At 48.0% G+C, this 20,335-nt stretch overlaps 1 protein-coding gene across 2 annotated transcripts in view; it reads right to left on the bottom strand.

The window, feature by feature from the left end:
* DAAM1 (dishevelled associated activator of morphogenesis 1) overlaps positions 1-20,335 on the bottom strand; it is a 92,052-nt gene that overhangs the window by 59,945 nt on the left and 11,772 nt on the right. For both annotated transcript variants that reach the window (XM_077783911.1, XM_077783912.1), the window contains exon 2: positions 13,309-13,407. The gene's annotated coding sequence lies outside the window, so the exon portion shown is untranslated. The remainder of the gene's footprint in view (positions 1-13,308; positions 13,408-20,335) is intronic.

The raw sequence follows: 20,335 nt of genomic DNA, 5'->3' as shown, positions 1-20,335 counted from the left end.
AGCCCTTGATCCCCTGTGCTGCATGGCTCAGTGCACATATTAATCCAACCAGGGAAGATGCTGCTGCAGCAAAACCTTGTTTAGTTTTTGAGGTTTAAAAACTAAACCTTGCTGGAAGTTTCCCAGCCATCTACATGGTGAGCAGCACAGTAACACTGGATATCACAAGTTCTCCACTAAAAGGGTAAATTTCATCAGTGACAAAATGAGATCTTCCAAACCACTACAGACCACTTCTTACAGGAGCTCCAGCAGATCAGCTCGGGCAAATACCATTTATTCTGGGAACAAGGACAACAACATGGAGCCACAGACAAGACCCAGTTTGCAAACCTATATAAATATATATATTTCTTGATATTCACTAGGGTGAATGAATGACCCAATTTTACAGACACACACATCCCATTTTCCCAGAAACCAGGTGGATTTGTGGTCTTTTCACAGAATCAAGCAAAAAAAAATGGGGTGAGCTGGCACTGATGGGAAAAAGAAAGAGTTTTCAAGTCACATAACGCTCCCTTAAGTGCAATCCATGATTTGCATCCTGAAACCCAGGCACAACACTTATCCAAGCCCAAGAGACTTTCCAGGAAGGCAGAGGGAAGCAGAGTTGGATCTCCAGGAAGGATGCTGGGGCATTCCCCTGACCTCCCTGTGTCCCAGCCCAGTTCTAAAAGACAACACAGAAAAAAAACAAAACAAAACAAAACAAAACAAACGCCCCCCCCCCCCCAAAAAAAAAAAAAAAAAAAAAAAAACCAGAAAGGAAAGGTGGCACGAGGGGCAGTGGGTCCTGGTGTTCCCCTCACCCCACTCTTGTTTTGGGGCAGCAGCTGTCAGTGCTGCATTGTGGTGGGGCTCAAAGGGGCAGCCACAGCCCTTTCAGAGCCTAGGTTATGTGCAGGGAGGGATTAGCACCCACCCAAGGCTGTGCTGAAAGCCTGAAGCCTTGCAGGGAAGAGCCTCCCAGAATTTCTCCTGTGCCGTCTGAACCTGGTCTCTCAGGCAGCCTCTGGGAGTGTCTGGGCTGGGTGATGCCAAGCCTCATCCAGGCAGCCCTCAAGGACAAAACCAGGTAAGAGAGAGGGATGCAAAACCTCCAGGCAGCTCAGGAGGCTCCTACAGCCTCACTGAGCATCCTGGGGGAGCATCCTCCCCCATCCTGGCTCCATCCCTATCACCCAGCACAAGCACAAGCACCAATCCAGCCCCAGTCCCTTTCCACTGCTGGTTTTGGCCCCAGCTAGGAGAAAACTGCTCATTCAAAACACAACACAACTCCAGAAGCTGCTAATTCCAGCTGCAAAGCCCAGCCCAGATATCACAAGTTCTGACTACTCCCTTTGACCATGCAAATGCTGTTAATACAAACTCAGCAGCCTGGCAAGGAAGAGTGGAGCTGCATTTCCCACTGGAGGAGGATATCTGTTTGCCAATTAGACTTTTCCTGGAGAACAACAGTTCAATCAACAATCTTCCCTTATTTTAATTCTTCCCTTTTTTTCAACCCTGCTCCTCCAATGAATATTTGGGCTGTGAATGTGATTTATTATATGCAAACCCTTACTGCTGAGCTTTCCATTTCACTGCTCCCCATTTCAGCAGTAATCCCCAGGGTGAGACTGGCTGAAGGCAGGCAGGTTTTTTCCTCTTTCAAAGCCTCTTAATTTGGCCTCACAAAGTGGAGTTTCCAAGTTTCTCAGCAGCAGATGCTTCCAGTCCATCAGCACAGCAACATCTGCCATGGGGCCACCACCACAACAAGGCAACAAGGAACTACTGGTTAAGTCCCAGAGGGCTTTTTTTGGGTGGTGTTTGGAGTTTTTTAGCACTATCCATGCTTAAGGTGAGGCTACTGGAACCACAGGTGTTCAGGCATTTTGTGGTGTGCAGCAAGCTGATTTCTTTCTCTCTCAAAATGGAAACTGGATGAAAGCTGCTGTAAATAGGAATCCTTCCCAGCAGGGATCCTGATGGCTAAATATCATTAAACTTCAAAATACCATTAAACCCACAGTACTGAAAGTGCCCAGAGCAAACAAAACACACTTGTCAGATCTCTCAGCTGGCCTACCCATCTGCAATGCTGATTTTCTTTTAAAGGTTTTTAAATTCTGATGTTAATCCAGAGTGATTTCCCCCACTGAAGTACAAACCTGGGGTTGAGAATTCCTTGATAAATATGTCTAATGGCAGAAAAGGCCCACTGGCCTTTTTTCCTTCCAGTATGACACTAATACCTCCCTGTGCTCCAGGAGATGAACACTAAAAAACAATGCATGTGAGCTCACATCAGGCACAACATGATGCCAACAGCTCCTACCCAGCCTGGGAAAAAAAAAAAAACAGCAACTTTTATCACATTTCACTGAAATACTGTTTGCATTTAAACAGTATTAAAAGAAAAAAAAAATCAGACAAGTGAGATTAATTGGAAGGGTTGGTCATACTTATTTTGTGTGACTACAGCACAATGTAGCTTATGGCAAAAGCTTTGACCAGGACGGATCTGCACCATCCTGAGCCACAGGGCAGCAGGACTCGATTTTCCAGGACAGCTGCTCAAATCCACCACCTGCAATTCAGAGGATCTGTCTTAATGGGGGCATGTGGTTTTAATTGCCTAATTATCCAGCCTCTGACCAGGGGATGGACCAAAAGAAGGCTCTGCTCCTGCTGGAGCATCCAGAAGGGAATGTCAGTGGAGGTCCCAAGGGGATGCATTTAAAAATCAATAGAGGCTATTTTAATGCTTAATCCAGGAAAGTATCAGCATCAGCAGTGTCAATACAAACTGAATTTAAACACACTGAGTACATGCACAGGATTGTTAGTTTTTCCTCTGTGCATTGATTTAACCAAATCTGGTTTTCCCCTGGAGAATCTGGAGTCCAAACAAGGCATCCACAGCATCTCTAGTGCTTCAGGCATCCTGCCTGCCTTCCTCCCTATATACTGCTCAAAAAATGAGCCTCTCCACCCCACCTGAGCAAACATTTCAGTGATGAAACCCCCTGGAGGGGCAATATCACAGCAACAGTGGTCACATCCCTGCCACAGCTACATATGGGAGTGGATTTCTCTTTTTTGCAGGTTTTCACACTGCACCCAGCACAAACTGCAAACAAGCTTCCCACCCCTGTAGACATTTATACAATCATCTCCCTTTGCTTTAAAAAAAAAAAAAAAGCCTAGCAATTGCAAACAGCTGCTTTGAAAAAGTGACCCAAGGGGCTCCTGAGAGGCTCAGACACCCTGAGAGAACATAACTATGTTTGATTTTTTTAAATTTAATCCCATCTGCAGCAGGAGGGCAGACTGGGTGTTGATATATCTGGGACTCAGCACACTTCAGACGTGTCCATGAGCACAGATGAACCTTCCCCAAGGCCACTGCAGGCATGGAGTGGGCTCAGAGAGACACAGTGTCACCCACCAGTGTCACAGCACCAAACTCTGACACCCACCCACTGCCCTCTGCAGAGATGCTCCCACACCACCACTTCACCCCTCTCTCCTGCCGCTTCCCAAGCTGGTTGTGGCTCTGGAATGCTTGGTTTTCTTTGGGTTTGTGCTGGGAACTGCGTTGCTAATCCAGAGGTGTTTGAGTTACTGCTCTGCAGCCCTGGCACAGAGTCAAGGTCTTCTCTGCTCCTCGCCCCACGCCACCAGCGAGGAGGGGACACAGCCAGGACAGCTGACCCCAGCTGACCAAAGGTTATTCCAGAGTGCTCAGCATAGAAATCTGCATATAAAGCGTTTTTACTTCTCCCCATCAACGCCAGTCTGGTTCACCCACAATCCAAACCCGTGGAGAGCTTCACACTTGGAAGAGGTGATGGTGGTTCCGGCAGAGCTCTGCACCCCTGGATAAGGCTTCAGTGCTCTGGTGATCAGTGACTCATGGCACTCCTCCAGAGCTCCCCTCCTTTCGTGGCACTTGAGTGACACCAGGTCTGCCCAGCTGTGCAGGGAGAGAACACATCCCCAACCCCTGAAACACTCCCCCGGTGTTGCAGCATTTTTGAGACAGAGGGCATGATTTATGTCTGGAAAGAGATTTGAGCTACTCCAGTCAAGGCCTCAGATCTGGGCCTTGTGAGGCCTTCCAGCCTCTGATGCAGTTAGAAATTAAGAGTTTGTGGCACAGTTAGGAATTGCATTAAGGTGTGATGGGAAGCACTGGGCTGTCTGGGTGTGAAGTAGTATAGATTCATAATGTGAAGTTTAGTCCACCTTAAGACAAAGATAAACAATCTTCACTTGCCAATGAGAGTGCCTTTGTAAACTGTAAACTATATAGAAGTGTATATAAACTGCCATCTTCTCTCGAATAAACGGAGAACGTTGCATTAATCGTATTGGTTGGATGAGTGTTCTGTCCTGTCCAGCTTTCCCGTTTTATGAGGTCCCTGGTTTTGCCCGTTCCTTCTGCAGCTCTAGAAACACCTCTGTCACCAGAAATGGCAACAGAGGCCACTCAGAGGGGCAGCTTTGCCTTCACCAGAATGCCAGGTCTTCCAACACAGCCCACACAACACCATGGATAACAAAGTGGGGCCTAGCAAGTCTAAACCCAGGATGAAACCCATCTCAAACCCTCTCCTAGAACAGACAGCCTGCAGGTTTGCTGCCCAGACACTGCCCTAAATATTGAAAAACATCTTGCCCCCCCTTGTCTGACCTAACATTGTAGTCTGGATGGCCTAAACACATGGTAATGACATAAAGAACAAGAGATTGACCCTCAGATCATCCACAATCTTCTGACTGTCCACAGGGGAAGGAAATTAAATGGCTTTTGGGTAACAAATCTTTGCAACATTTTCCAGCACAAGACCTGTAACATTGAAGTGAAACCTTGAAGAAGCTGCAAATTGGATTTAGGTACCTGAAAATTCCAGATTCACTCCACTACTGCCAGAGTTGTCACAGGAAGAGAAAGCACCCTCAAATAATTGCCTCTCCGGGCAAAAACTTTCAAAATGCCTTTAATGCAGATTTGTAGAGCTGGCAAGAGCTACCCATCCCCATGGACTGCAACACGAGCCCTGAGAGCAGGCAGAGAGGAGAAAAAGCATCTGCCAAGCAATCACAGGCATTTTTTTCCCAGTGAGTGCCTAGTGAGAAGAGCAACCCATGCATCAACAGGAGCACTTGACACATGCCAGCACTTTCTAAATTCACTTTCAGAAGATTTACCAACACGTCCTGTGGAAAAGGAATGTGTGCTATGCAAATCCAGCCTCAAACTGCTCCCTGCCTAATCTAGCTTTAGATTCAAATGCTTATTACCATGGCTTCTAATCGGCCCATGTGCAATACACAGGTTTAGTTTGGGCTCCCAGGACTTCAGCTGTGCTCTTACTAAGGCACTGAATGGAGAAAGAAAAAAGGAAACAAAGAGGGGGGAAAACAAAACCCCAGCACTGCAAAGAATTCCAGTTTTGGTGGAAAGCAGGCCTGGAAAGAAGCATTGACACCTACCAGTAAAAGCCAGGCTGATATGCAAACATTTGGCAGCTCACCAAGAACATACTGAATGTCAAATCCTGTTTGCACCCCATCATATCCCTGCAGGGAAGTGGTGGTGGCTGGTCTTTTCTTTCAGGGTCTCTCCCTTCCCCCTGAGACAAGGTGATGAAAAGATCTCACACCCACACAGGACCCATCTATCAGCAGCACCAAGCCCAGCTGGTCACACCATAACCCCCTGACTACCTTACAGATGCTCTGAGCACCCACACCAGCACTTCCAGAGCCTGGGTAAGGTGTGCCAACCAGGAGCTGTTGCTGGTTTAGGGAGGAAGTGGGTAAATCACTGCATTAGGGTCTGCAGCAGGGAACAGGGAACCACCTCCCTGTTTGCTGGCACCAGCCACACAGCTCTGGCCACAGTAACCTCTGTCCTAATCAGCACCAGGCAAAATGCTTCATTTAACTTCTGAGTGTGTGAAATTTGTTCTGCTCTATCCAGCCCTGGTACCTCCAGGACACAACCACAACCTCTGACCTCCACCATGCAGCTGCAGCTCAGCCACTGGGCACCAGAAACAACCCAAAGGCAGGGACACAGGACCCCCACTCAGGCTTCTCCTCCCCATCTGCTGCTCACCTGCCAGACTGAGCTTTCCTGAGACACAGCATGGTGAGGTTTCCAGCAGCATGGTCCAGCTCCCACCTTCAGGATGCTGAATCCCAGCAGCACCTCCTCTGCCTCCACAGTGCCAAACTGCACAGGGACTGGCAAGCAGCTCCAGCAAAAAGTCAAGACATCCAAATGCTGCTACCAGCCTCTGAAGACCCTACAAGACAGTGCTGACCCTGTTATGCTACCAAAATAACATTTGGTGGGGTGAGCAGCACTAGGAATACCAACATGAATGGGAAGATTTACTTCTGTGAATCTCAGCAACACTTTTAGAGTAAAGCTGCAGGATGAACTTACATTTATTAGACATCAGAGAATTCACTGAGGTGAACATCCCCCAGGCAACACCTACATGTCTGCACAGAGACCTGCAGGCTCTCTGCTGTCTCATAACATGGCAAATCCAACTAAAGCACTCTTTATGGCTTGGATGTTCATAACATTTATATGTATTCCCTGGTGTCTAGTACAGGCTGAGGTTTCATTGCATCCCTTAATAAAAAACCTCCGTAACACCCTTCTAACTTGATGGCTGTTTTGACAAAAAATTGCGGCAGCCTCACAAATTTGAGATGAAAAACCAATCTGAAAGAAAGGACAAAAAAACAGGCATTGGACTTAATGAGTTGTCATTGACAGGAGGAGGAGCAGATGGACAGACCAACTTTAAAGCTTCCCTTCATTAGAAAATGACACTAAAATCATGGGTTAACTTTCAACAATGCATGTTATTACTGAGGAGAGTGAGGCAGCTGATATTCTGCCACTCAAGCACATGTTCCTCTATGCTTCATCATTTACTGAATTAATAATCAAATGCTTTGAAAAGAGAAGAAAAAAAAACCCAGAGAAACCGGAGGCTGCAGCTCTCAGTGTCCTCATCAGCCTGTTCAAAGACCAAGCCAGATTCACCAGTGCCTGCATCACTGCCTGCCTGTGCTGGTGTCTGGCCAGGCTCTCCCTCCAGCACCTCCCCAGCTCACAGCTGCACCTGCAACTGGTCTGGGGGACATTTCTTCTTGCTCCTGTAGCCAAAACAACCAGCAGGGATAGTTAAACCAGGTGGAAAGACCCCTGTTTCCAAGCAGCCTGGCCTGGGGCACCGAAGGAAGAAACTCTGCAAGACTCCCTGTCCAAGGACACAGATGGAGGATCTTATGGAGGAGCCCTTCCCACACCAAAGGAGCCATGCAAGTAGTATTTACCAGGTCACAGGTACTAAATACCCCAGCAAAGTCATGCTCACTTGTCAACCAAGAAAAAAATCACATTCCTGTATTTACTGCCACTTCTACAGCAGTTTCTAGGACCAGGTCATTCCCAATATGACTGTGAGGAAGTCCTAGTGAAGGGATCCATGGCACAGAGACTCATGGATAGTTCACACACAAGTGAAAAGATAATTCCAAGCCTCAGAAGCCACATTGCTGGAGCTGTGGATAACACTCAGGCAGAGAGCAGTTTGCTTATGATAAGCCAGGATGACAACCCAGTGGAAGTGTAAAAATAATTTAATGAATAAGTATATTTAGATTTATAATCCCACAGCGGCTTTATTTATAGGGATGCCAATCACTTTTACACAGATATAAAATTGGCTGGCAGAATGCCTCAGACTATATCCAGAAACCCATCTGTAACAAATCTAAGCTGTGATATCCCTGCATACACTTGGCCAAACAATAACACTGATGCCAGTCATCTTCACTTTAAATGTGCAGATGGGCCAAGGGGGGCTTGCCAAGCCTTCCCCACAGCCAAAAATGGGTGAACTCCCCTATCACCTACTGGAAACTGGGTTGGGAAAAGGACCAGATGAAGGAAAACCAGTCATCATCTGGCTGTGTGGATTGCAACACCAACGCATTGCTGGCTGGAGAACAACCCTGCATCCAGCTGAATCTTTTTCAGAACTTTCCATCACTGAAGTGAGGAGCTGCAAGCAAGGTGAAAAACCCCATGGAGCCCTGCAGCACCTTTAAAAGGTGGGGGCATTAAAATAGGGCTCTTGGGTATGGGTTTTTTTTGATTCATCGTTCAAGACACAAAGCTGGGACAGAGGAAGGTGCAGGAGAAATTAACTGAAAGTCATCACTTGGCTCAATCTAAAAGCAGATGAGGATTTCTAGTGATCCCTGCCCAGGATCTTACAACTTTATCTAAGCCTGCAGATGTCAAGGGGAGAGGCTGCTGTGGGTTTCCACAGGGCTGGTGACCACCTGGAAAACTGAAAAGTCACAGCTAATTCACAAAAAAAAGCAAAGAAAAACCTGCTCTTTATCTCATAGGCACTTCTGGGGACTGGCTGTCTCAGAAATGGGGCAAAACAGGGGTGGCTCCGTGTCAAATGGAGACTGTGGGTAACTGCAATTCATCCATAAAGCTGTCAGATATTGGCAAATGCCAAGGTGGAAAAGGTTACTCAGGAATATTACTTTGAATAGCTCTGGGAACAAACCCAGCATTAATTTTCAACACTTATTGAGCAAATTATTTGAATAAACTGAGGAAGGCTCGTGCACACATACTGACAGCATTATTTGGTAGATTTTTGCCTCTGCTCCTGAGATAATTTATGACAAAACAACTTCCAGCAATGACGATCACTTTCCAGACCAATGAGCGTATTCAACTACCCCTGGGGAAAGGTAACCTATCAAGATCCCTTCCAGCACAATTTTAGTACCATTTTACACCACAAACTATTTTCACACTGGCATTTGCTCTGATTTATCCCTGGAAATAAGTTTGTCTAAAAGAAAAACTGATGGAAAGAAAAAAACAGAAACAGAAACAGCACTTTCCTCGCTCAAGGACAAAGCAAAGTAAAATAACCAAGCACAGAGCTACAGCATTCTCAATCCAAATGTTTTCCAAAACATTTCCAAATGTTTCTCAAAGCTTCCAGATGAAGCTTTCATAACTAGGATGCAACCCCTCCAAAGCCTGGGGCATTGAGCATGGATGGCATCATGGTGTGCTGCAGCAGACACACCGAGGAAATGGCTGGTGCTGACTTTGCCAATGACAAACTGCCAAAACACACCCGAGAGCCCTGCACAGAAAACACAGTGTTTCAAAGGAAAACTGCCTCTGCTTCTTCCACAGGGCATATTCCAATGTGACAGAGGAGCTTGATTGCTACGTGGGCTTTCAGGAAGAGTCAGTCCCTCTGTACTGAGCACTGGTGAGGCCACGCCTCGAGTGTTGTGTCCAGTTCTGGGTCACACACGACAAGAAGGACATCAATGTGTCCAAAGAAGGGAAAGGAGCTGGAGAGGGGTCTGGAGAACAAGTCTGATGAGGATCAGCTGTGGGGGCTCAGCCTGGAGAAAAGGAGGCTCAGTGGGAACCTTCTCACTCTACAATTCCCTGACAGGAGAGTACAGCCAGGCAGGGCTCAGGCACTGCTCCCAGGGAACAAGGGGCAAGAAAAAGGACACAGCCTCAAGCTACGTCAGGAGAGGTTCAGGTTGGACATCAGGAAGAACTTCTTCACTGAAAGGGCTGTTAAGCATTGGGACAGAGTGCCCAGGGCTGTGGTGGAGTCACCATTCCTGGAAGTGTTGAAGAAACAACTGCATGTGGCACTCGGTGCTATGGTTTGGTTGACAAGGTGGTGTTTGATCAAAGGCTGGACTCAATGATCTTTTTCCAACTTTAATGATTCTATGAATACATGTGGCCAGATGTCCTCACGTTCTCGGCAGACTTCTGAGTTTATTCCAAGCAACTCAGGATGATCCTTCCCTGCCTCTCTTTAGGAATTACAAAAAAAATATGCCAAAAGATTATTTAAAAAATTCAATAAAACAATAAAAAACTTTTAAACCCCACTTATGGAATGGTATGGAGAGAAAACCATACATTTTCTACACTCAAGCTAAAAATTCTGAAGTTCTGTCCACACACCATCAAACGTGGATGTTTATGGTTATTACAGAGAAACCTGAGACAGTTGTGGGAGATTCTGGTCTGAGCAGCTCACCACAAGCACAGCAGCCAAAGGATGAGCACTGAGGTGTCAGCAGGGCTCAGCTGCAGGAACTGACCACTCTGGGGAGGGGGGACTGGCACACAGCTGCTCCCCATCCCCATCCTCAGCCTCCTCATCCCACTGCTGACACAACTTCCATGGGAAACAGCGGCGCCTCTAAACCACGCTCCGAGTCCTTCAAAGCCCAAAGCTCATCTCCACCTCTTTCAACAAGCTCCTGGACACTATCAAAGCCCCTCCTACCAACTGTACATGGGCTTTGGATTAGACTTTCTGTAGAGTAGGGAAAAAAAAAAATAGAGCCCTTCTTGAGGATGATAAAGTCTAGACACTACAATATATTTTCCAGCTGATACAGCAAACCTAAAAAGCCTTCCCTTGATCTCAGACTGTCACGATCAAAGCCATTATCCCATTCAGAGCCCTTCTGAAACTTTAGCTTCCAAATGTGCAAGTTATTTTTAAAATCTAAACCAGGCCAAGCCTCTTGTTTGGAGTTTTATGAGGAAAATGGGGTGTGCTCCTCCCAAGCCTTCCCCCACTATGTCTGGAAGTGGCTGGTGGACACATGGTGGAGGGACCAGAGCAGGGAGGGAGCCCCATGACTGGGGACACCTCAGTGGCACCTGGTGGCCACGATCTCCTTGCATGGGGGGACACAGCTGAAGCCCCAAGGCGCCTCTGGTGATTTGTGCCTGCTTTTGGCACCCTCCGTCACTGAACATGCTACTCTGGAGACAAAGAAAAATAAACATCTTGAGATACTTTCATTTCCTACAGAAATTAAGTAAAACTAAGCGTTATGAATTTCCTTTAACAGGTAGCAGGATGATCCAAGTGCACAAATAACATCCATCTCTGCACCAAAGTACAACCAGGGAAATGAGGTACTCAAAATCATTCTCCAGTCTCTTGGAGCAACTTTTCAGCTGGCTGAAAGAAAAAATACACAGCCCTGCAAAAGAACAGGAAAGCCAAAGGGGTATCAACCTCTGCCTTAAGTGGGATGCTCAAGGAGAGATGGTGGAAGAGTAGCCAGCTCATCCCAGACCACAGCTCCTGGCATGCTGTGGCCTCTGCAGGAGAGGGAATCTGTACTCAGTTCCAATCACCAAAGCTCACAGTGTCCATACTGGAAAAAAACAAAGGATGGATGGTCTGGAATGATGAGGAGCTTGGAGAGAACTTTGGAAGACTTTCTGAAAGCAGGTGACCACCAAGCTTCCCACACCACATCCTAAGGTAGACTTTTAACAGGGATATTCTTCAAAGAGAGATGGGGACAGGAGGTGGCTCACACTGCAGAAAGAAGAGAGCAACACAGCATTCACATGCTCCAAAGCTATTTAAAAGCCAAATGAGGCTCCCTAGTGAGCACTTAATTTAACTGAGCAACTTCTACAGCACCAGGCAAATGAGCCACATCATCTCCTCTTCCTCCCAGCATCCATCTCCACCACTCTGTCATCTCCCTTCCCCTCCATGCTTCCACTCTCCTCCACTCCCAGCAGCTCTGCTCCTCCTCCCCACCTCTCCCTCTGCCCAAGCCAAGCAGATCTGTGAAGGGCCCAGTGAAGCAGGCAGGCACACACCAGTAGGATGGGGATTAGAGACCTGCCACCCCCTCCAGCATCCCTCACTGTGGCTGGAGGGACCATGCCAGGCAGGAACACTGGCTGTGCTGCACATCACACATTCCCAGTGCTTCAGGAGGTGTTGTCTGAACTGCCACTGGCTTTCCAGCTGGGCAAACATCAAGGAAATAATCAGGCTGACAAGCTTTCTTAAGAGTATTTCCATCAAGTAGGACTTTTCCCACCTCCACACACACCAGAGCAGAAGGAGGAAAAGCTTGTGACAGCCACTACACCCGTCCCAGAGAGGACAGGGGCCTTGCCAGGGGATTTGTCTCTCCAAATTGTTACTCTGGAGCTGGGACAGGATGTGGGGTCATGCCCAGCTTCAGCTCTGCCACAGCAGAGTCGAACACATGCCCCATCACTTGTCTTTACTCTTCCTAACAAACACAAAGAGAAGATAGACTTCAACCTCAACCTTCACACGGGCAATTTTCCCTGAAGCTACCAAAGCTCTGCAGATCCCTTTGGTTCCACCTTGTTCCCTCCAGGCCCCTTCCCTTTCACGAACTTCTCCCAAGGAAGGGGAACAAAGGCCAGCCTCACACTTCTATCTCTAAGACGGGCTAACAACGTCAAAAATGTATGCTCCTTCTCACACAGGAAAGCAGAGAAACTGATGGCAAAGGCTGTTCTGGATTTAAAAGTATCTAAACCCATCAGGAAGCAGCATGCACCCTGAACCCTCACTCCCAAGGTTTGCACATTGGACATGATAAATGAGGCAGCAGAGGCAGCTGACAAACCAGCACCTCAGAACTCAACCCCGACCACACCAGCTCAGGAAGAAAGAGAAACCAAAGGGAAGAAAGCAAATTGTCCAGCTGCACACTGCCATCCGAACAGGGCCACTCATCTGCTCCTGGTGACAAACCCTGAAGGGAAAACATCACACAATTCACACAATTCAGGTTCCAGGCACAAACCAGGGCTCAGCACCCCACTGCTCTCCCTGCGAGGCTTCCCAGCCATCCCACCCTCCTCTGCAGTGACTTCCTGAGTGTTTCTCATCTCCCGTGTTAGAGATGGGAAATGTGTGCATTAACAGTCCTCCTTCCCAAACCGAACATGGCAAATACAGCCTGAAAAACAGCTAATTCCCAATCCTGCCAAACTTACAGTGCTAACTTATTTCCAGACAGAGCTGTGATTTTTATAAGGGATACCACTAGGTTAAGGAGTCAAAGCTGTAACTGTATGAGTGAAAGCAAAAGCCTTTCATTCCTGCAAGGATTTTTTTTTCCCCCTGCTCCTGAAATGACAGGGAGCAACTCAGCTCTTGCCAGTTTAGCGGGGTGAAGGCTTGGCTGGGAGCAGCCTCATTAAACTGGCTGGGTCGTTCAGCGCCAATCCAAACACTCAGTCCTCTGATCCCCACATGACGGGCTGGGAACCACAGGCAACTCACAATTAAACCCGTGACAATCAGGAAAAATCCCTATAACCCCCCTCCAAGCTGAATTCACCAACACCATCCCCACCCTCCCTGCTTTCATTTATTTATTTATTTGTTTACTTACATAAGCCTCATGGCAGATAACTTGGAGGAAATCGGATGCTTTAATGATTAAGTGACACTTAGGCAGCCCTCTGGAAGATAAATACGTCCTTTGGTAACCCTGCAACAGAAACAGAAGGTACAAACAGAGAGTAACTAATTATTCTGATTAAATCTTGGAAGACCTGAAATACCCGACTGCAGCAGAACAAAGCCAGCATGCTGCTCGTAAAAAAAAAAAAAAAAAAAAAAAAAAGTCACACCCTTTTTTTTTTAAAGAATTCACCCAAATAAACCTTAAGTGCTTCTGTGTTGTGTTTGTTTGTGTGTTTTGTTTCTTAAGGTCTAGGCAGCTGATAGGAAATCTCTGCCATACCCTGGAGGGATCCCGTCACCTCCAGCTAAAATTAGACTTCAAGGGAAGCATCGAAGGCGTCTCCAGCCCACCACACACTCCAGGAGCAGTGTGTGAGGGTTTCTCCTCCTTTCCCATCGAAACCAAACACAGAGGGGTTTTTGGATGAAAAGAAGTTAAGGAAAATAAACAAATAAGGTGCACTCCTAAGGAGAAAGAGGGGGAAAGCAAGTCTACCCCACTGCCAGGCTGGGAGGGATGTGAGCCAGGGATGAGGTGCGGGCAGGTGGGGAGGCAGCTGAGTCACCTGCACTGGGCAGGATGCAATGGGATGCTCCATGCAGCACTGAGAGGAGCTTGCAAAGCCCACCAGCAGCCCATCCAGCAGCGTGGATATGGAGTGAGGCCCCTGCTTTATTGGTGTCCAAGACACCCATGCCAGGAGCCTGCTACAGCCAATGCTGCAGATTGAGACAAGAGGATGGGCTCAGCAGACATTCCCGTGCTCTCCTTGCCTTGGAGGAAAACCAGAATTCCCCTCCACCCCTTCCCTCTGCCTCCCCCCAGTACACTAAATGCCAGTGGAGCTCAGGGGAATATTTAATCTCAAACCTCAGTAATCAATCAGTTCACCCTCATGCATGAGAAAGAGTCACAGCGGTAAGCACCAAATCCCATTTCCATCCAGCAATACGATGGTTTAATTACGTACATAACACTTCCCTTTTAACATAAATCTTGAAGAGATCCAGGCAGCCCCCAGGTTATGGGTGGGGAAAGACACAGTGAGGGGGAAGAATATGGGGAGGGGGTGGAAGAAAGGGAGGAGAAACCATTATGGCAATTATTTAAAATGACAACTTTCTATGGCTGCTCTGCTTTGCCATTGGCATAGCCATTGTTTCACCTTGTGTTTGCTGTCCCAGAGGATGGGCAACAAGCCCAACATCCAGCCCTGCCACCAGAAGCTGCATCTGCCTCCTTCCAACACACCAGCAAGCATGTGGGAAAATGAGGGCATGGAAAATGCAAGATGGGCACACATGGAATGGACTGCCCAGGCTGTGACACAAATAACAGCAACAGAGCCTCTCCACTGGTGCTGCCACAATTACTCCAAACCTGCTCACTTCAAAAAGATCATTCCTAGCTGGGTCTGAGCAGGTTTGGGATCACTCCCTGCCAACACCTGTTATTCCAAGTGCAAGAATGGCTGGACCAGCAGGATCATCACACAGCTGCCAGTGCAACAGGTAGGCAGCTGTGAAATACATTCTGCTTTTGTCCAACCAGACCAGTCCCGAGGGGCACAGCCATGGTGAAATATATACATATTGGTTTAAATATAAACACATGCACAGACTTTTCTAATATATAGGAACAAACGAGGGGACACCCTGCTGAAACCCCATGTGCAGCTCCACTGCTCCCACAGTGATGAAGGAAATGAGAAGCAGAGACCAGGCACACACCCGCTTGCCACGGCGTGTTTTGGCTCTGGGAACGTTTCTGGATTCTCCAGCTTGAGCTCTGACCTCCAAGAGCTATAAAATGGTTTTGGAGTCGCTCTGGAGGAGAAGTGGAGGAGTTCCTGGGGGCTCAGCCAGGCAAGGGGAACAGGATGAAGAGGTGGGATCCAGGTGCTCACAGGGACAGCTGAGCCAGTCCGTGCCCCACCAGTTCAGAGGCCTTCAAAACACCCATTGTGCACAGGAAGAGGCCAGGAACAACCCCAAACCCCCAGTGCACAGCAGAAAGCAAGGTCTCCTCATCCATCCATGACCACAGTTCCAGCCTCACCAGACCACACTGCTCAGACAAAGAGAAACAAGCTAAGGACTGGGGCAGATTGGGGTTACTTTTGACTTCTCTGTGTGTAGCAGAGCTGTGTTTCTGAACTCTATTTTTTTTCAGGCAGACCCAGTGGCAGGCTTTGTAAACACACGTGCATTGTTTCCAAGGGGCTCATAAAAGCAGCTTTTGGAAGTGGAGGTGGTGCAGAACAAGAGGAATTTTTCAATTCCTCTTGAGAGGAAGCATCACTCAGAGATGTGGAAGAAAAAAACCTACCTGTAACCTAGATTTCTGCACTGTGGTCTCTTCAAAGGCCAATGATCCTACCCCTCCCTTTTTTTTTTTTTTTGGCTTCAATTTCCCCAAAATCTATATCAGGAAATGCTTGGCACAATGGACTAAGTCTCAAACTCCACACAGGGAAACTATTGCTCTTACATCCTGAACTCTTCAGCTCACACCAGGAGGTGCCCAAACAGGGATCAGGCACCATCAGACGCTGGCAGCATGTTCCCAGAGGATCCAACTGTATCCTCATCCTCTCCCAAAGAGCAGAACTTCACAGTGCAATTCAGGACAGAGATATTCTGTGCAGTATCTAGAGCAAATTAAACCTCCCAGGCACAGCAGCAAACATGGATTTATTGATTCATGGAAAATGTCCTTATAAATTACTTCATTCAGAGCAACGGGACAAGACAAAACGAGGACTCTCCCCGGCAGTCAGAGGTTGCACTGTAGTCCTTTCAGTCCCACGTTCCAGCAGAAATCACTTTTTCTGAGCAGACATCTCTTACAGGGCTTTGGGGGGCTGGAAGAGGGCAACACAGGGTCACATCTCACCTGGTCCCCACCTCTTTGCCCCACAGCAGGCAGAGCCAACAGATTATTTTTGCAAGCAAATAGGATAAAACCACTGCCTGACATCAGTTTCACAGCTGCAGAAACTCCATCCACACCTGCTGGCTTACACTGCAGGGCTGCAGCCACCAGGTGGGATGGGACACAGAGGCTGCTGCCCCCCAGCAACTTCCCAAACACCACCCCAGCCTCTGGGGGTCTACTCATAGGGTATACTCACTGTGGAAAAGGGAGGGGGGATTGTCTCCCTGGTGTGATGTGGCACAGATCCATTAGGATCTCTTCTGCTTTGTCCTCCTCCACCCCTATGAAGCTACCTTAAGAGTGTTTGCTCTGAAAGTGATTTCTCCTAGAGTATGGGGCTCCCAAAGACTGCAGCTTGTTGATCTTATCTGCTTCTCTTGCTACTGATGGCTTAATGTGCTTTCATCAAGCTCAAACTCCCTTCAGGCCTGCATTCAGGATGCTGAACCAAGGCTAAGGCCACTTTCTGCAAGTGTTTGTGCAAATGGCCAAATGCAGCTCAAATATAAATAAATATCCAGATGTCCCCGTGCCTTGTTCAGGATTGCATGCACCTGGCTTTGGCTTCCAGGCATGGGCTGAAGAGCTGCTGGATGCCATTTTATAGCTTCTTGATGGAAAGGCAAGAGGAGCACTCCCATTGCCCAGCACAAAACATTTCCCCAGCTTTTATGCACATGCAGAACTTCCCTGCACACTCATCAGCCAAACCAGGGTCAGGCACTGCTCTTCCATCAGTGGTTCAGCAGCAGCCCTGCTTCCAAAATGCTTCTTTTGCTAATCACAGCTCAAAAAGCAGCAGCTGACAGAACCAGAGGACAAAGCTTGGAAGCTGCACCAAGGGAAATACCAGTTGGATATTAGGAAAAAGTTTTTTACAGAAAGGGTGATAAAGTTCTGAAATGGCTGCCCAGGGAAGTGGTGGAGTCACCATCCCTGGGTGTGTTTAACAAAGCCTGGATGTGGCACTGGGTGAGGTGTTGGGCCTGGGTTGGACTCGATGACCTTGAAGGTCTCTTCCAACCCAGTGATTCTGTGAAAATGCTATTCCACAGCTCCAAATCACTGCCTGTGCTCCCTGTCTCCTTCATTTTACCTCCTAGCTTTGCAAATCAGCACCAACCTGAGGCCCACTTAAAAAAAAACACCCAAGACACTGAGTCACGCTGTGCGATGCCTCCAGGATGGCACCCACCGAGGGCTTCTAGGAATGCCTCTGCCTGCTGTGAACTCCCCCGCTGGAAACATTAAAACTACAATTATCTCAGCAGATGAATAACCAGCATAGCATCTCTGGCAGCAGTGTGAGGCAGGGACTCCCAGCAGCAATGAGTTGAAGTTAGCAGGGCACTGAGGCACCCACAGCTGTGTTTGTGGTCCTGTGCATCTCAGGCACCTCCACCCTGCCACGCTGCCTCACCCTGCCCCCAAACACACCCTCAGTACTGATCAGCATTGTGATAAACAAACGTGTCTCATCACATCTATTCACTGAACCCACCTCGGAGGGGTTGCCATTCCCACGTGCATTGGTTTTGGGAGAGCCATTGGCATTTTATTCCCAAATCTCCGCTGTGATGTGGTCCCTTGGCTCCTCCCAGCCCCAGGGCACAGCTCCTGGCTCCTCAGCATCCTCCTGGCTGATGGACCCTGCAAGGGCAGGGAGGTGAGAGCTCACCTTTCTGAGCTGAAAACTGGCTCCACGGTGGAGAGCTGCTCTGCTCCAGAGACACCAGGAGAGAAGGAGAAACTGCCTTGCCCCTGGAGAGCAATCCTCTGCTTCCCTGAACTAACTGTAGCATTGCCACCGAAGACAAGGAGATGGTCTTTCACAGGTGAAGCTGATTTCCCCTACTTTTATCTAAAATTTGGGTCAGGCACCAATCTCTTCTCTGTGGTTGCCTATGATAGAACCTGAGGGAATGGGATGAATTTGTGTCAGGAGAGGTTTAGGCTGAATATTAGGGAAAGGTTCCTCCCCCAGAGGATGACTGGGCACTGGAACAGGCTCCCCAGGGCACTGATCACAACACCAAACCTGAGAGAGTTCAAGGAACATTTGAACAACACTCTCAGGCACACGGTGTGATTCTTGGGATGTCCTGTGCAGGGGTGGAGTTGGGCTCAGTGATCCTTAAGGGTCCCTTCCAGCTCAGGACATTCCATGCTTCCATGATAATTTACCTCCCTTCTCCATCTGTAAGCCAAATCAGAGATAAAGCAGGTCAATGACTCAGTATTTTAGGAACCATGATGAGACATATATATATATATATATATATATATATTTATTTTTTTTTAATTAAAGGGAAACTCATTTACTTAAACACTTCAATTGGCTTAATTATCCCAATCCAGGAGTTTGCTGGTGCATTTTTTTGTTTTGTTTCTTTTTAAATAACAAAAGCAATCATCCCAGGGAGGGCAAACATCCATTTCCCATGGAAGTCATCCAGGCTTTTCCCAGCATCCTAGGAGGGAGGAGCAGCAGAGTGTGAAGGGCTGGCACAGAGGTGGATAAGAGGGTTAAATCCAGCTGCTCAGAGATAAGCTGGTTATGCACCAGGGCAGCAAATGGGGGAATACAGCTTTGCCAGCCTCCAGCAAATATCTGCACAAGGCACTTGCATGGCTGACCCCGGGTATTTAACTCAGAAGTTGCCAATATTAGAGACCCCGAAGCCACATTTCACTAAAGTTCTCCTGACTAACTGTTTTCCTGGCTCCTCTGAAGCCAGCAACAGTGAGGACTGAAAAAAATAAGTGACATTGAGGCCAGCATGGCAGTGAAGATGCAGCAGCACGTTTTACCTGTTGTTGTGACTTTCTGGTCTTTCAAGGTCATACTAGAAGAGTCTGAGATGCTGTCACACAGGACAAACCTCAGGAGATAAAGCAACCAAAGACCCACTCAGCAGCTCTGGCAGGGCACCCACACAGACAGAACAGGCATCTCCCATCACACAGCTTGTGTGTTGTGTGCCTAATCCCAGGAACACACATTCCCAGGTGGCACCTTTGGACTGACACGTTAAATTTCACCACTGGCCTTTAATTTCCCTTTTGCCTTCCAAGACTAAAACTTCTTCCAATTGCTGCTCAAGCTGACCAACAGCTTTTTACTTTCCTTTGAATCCAGAAATACAGAACTACTGCTTCTGGGAATTATGCAAAGATGAAGAGGGACCTTTTCTCTGTCCTGGAGCCACTAGCCATGCCCAGGTACGTGCAGCTCAGCCACTAAACTTCAAAACCTGTCAGACAATGGAAAGCTCATGGCTATGCTGGAATTCCTTGTGCTTCCAAAACCTGCATCACACAAAACTCTGCAGCTGGAGCACTCCCCACAGATGCCCACTGAGCATCCCACACTTTGCACCTGGCCCAGATGCAGGTAAGCAGGAGAGAGTTTCAGCCATGGGACGCCCCAATCCCGTTCTTCTCCCAGCTCCATCTGGAGGCAGCCAGCCTCATCCCTTGTTAGTGTGATTTCCATAATCAAAAAGGGAGTTAGCCTCCATAACCACAACCCAAAGGGTATATTTAGCTCAACTGGAAGACAAAGGAAATCATGTCCACCGCAGATTAAATCAGCTGAGCCTGCTTACGCCAGGAGCACACGTCTGCCACCCATGGCAGCTCCCATGGATTTATTTCCAGCTCCACACTTTAGTGGTCCCCCATGGAGGAACAGACCTGCTCCACCAAAGCTCTGGAAAGCAAAGAGGTGGAAGAATGGGTTCAACAGGTTTCCAAAGCCTTGGGCAGGACACAGTCTCTCGCAAGGGTTTGTGTCATCTGTCTACACCCTGGAGCCACGGCATGGGATGAGGTGCAGGAACCCACATGGGGCTGCACCTCCTTCAGCCCACAGCGAGGAAGAGGATGCCAGGAAACCCTGGGGGACCCTCTGAAACCACCCCAGAGCCCAGTTCTAGCGTGTCCCCTGCACCCCAGCACAGTATAGGAGGGAGAGGACATTCCCCTCACTGTCTTCAGGACCTTTCCTTCATGT

Source organism: Lonchura striata, chromosome 6 (assembly GCF_046129695.1).
Source record: "Lonchura striata isolate bLonStr1 chromosome 6, bLonStr1.mat, whole genome shotgun sequence".
Lineage (NCBI taxonomy): Eukaryota > Metazoa > Chordata > Aves > Passeriformes > Estrildidae > Lonchura > Lonchura striata.
Note: the sequence above shows the minus strand (reverse complement) of the source record. Positions and strands in the feature narration are given on the sequence as shown.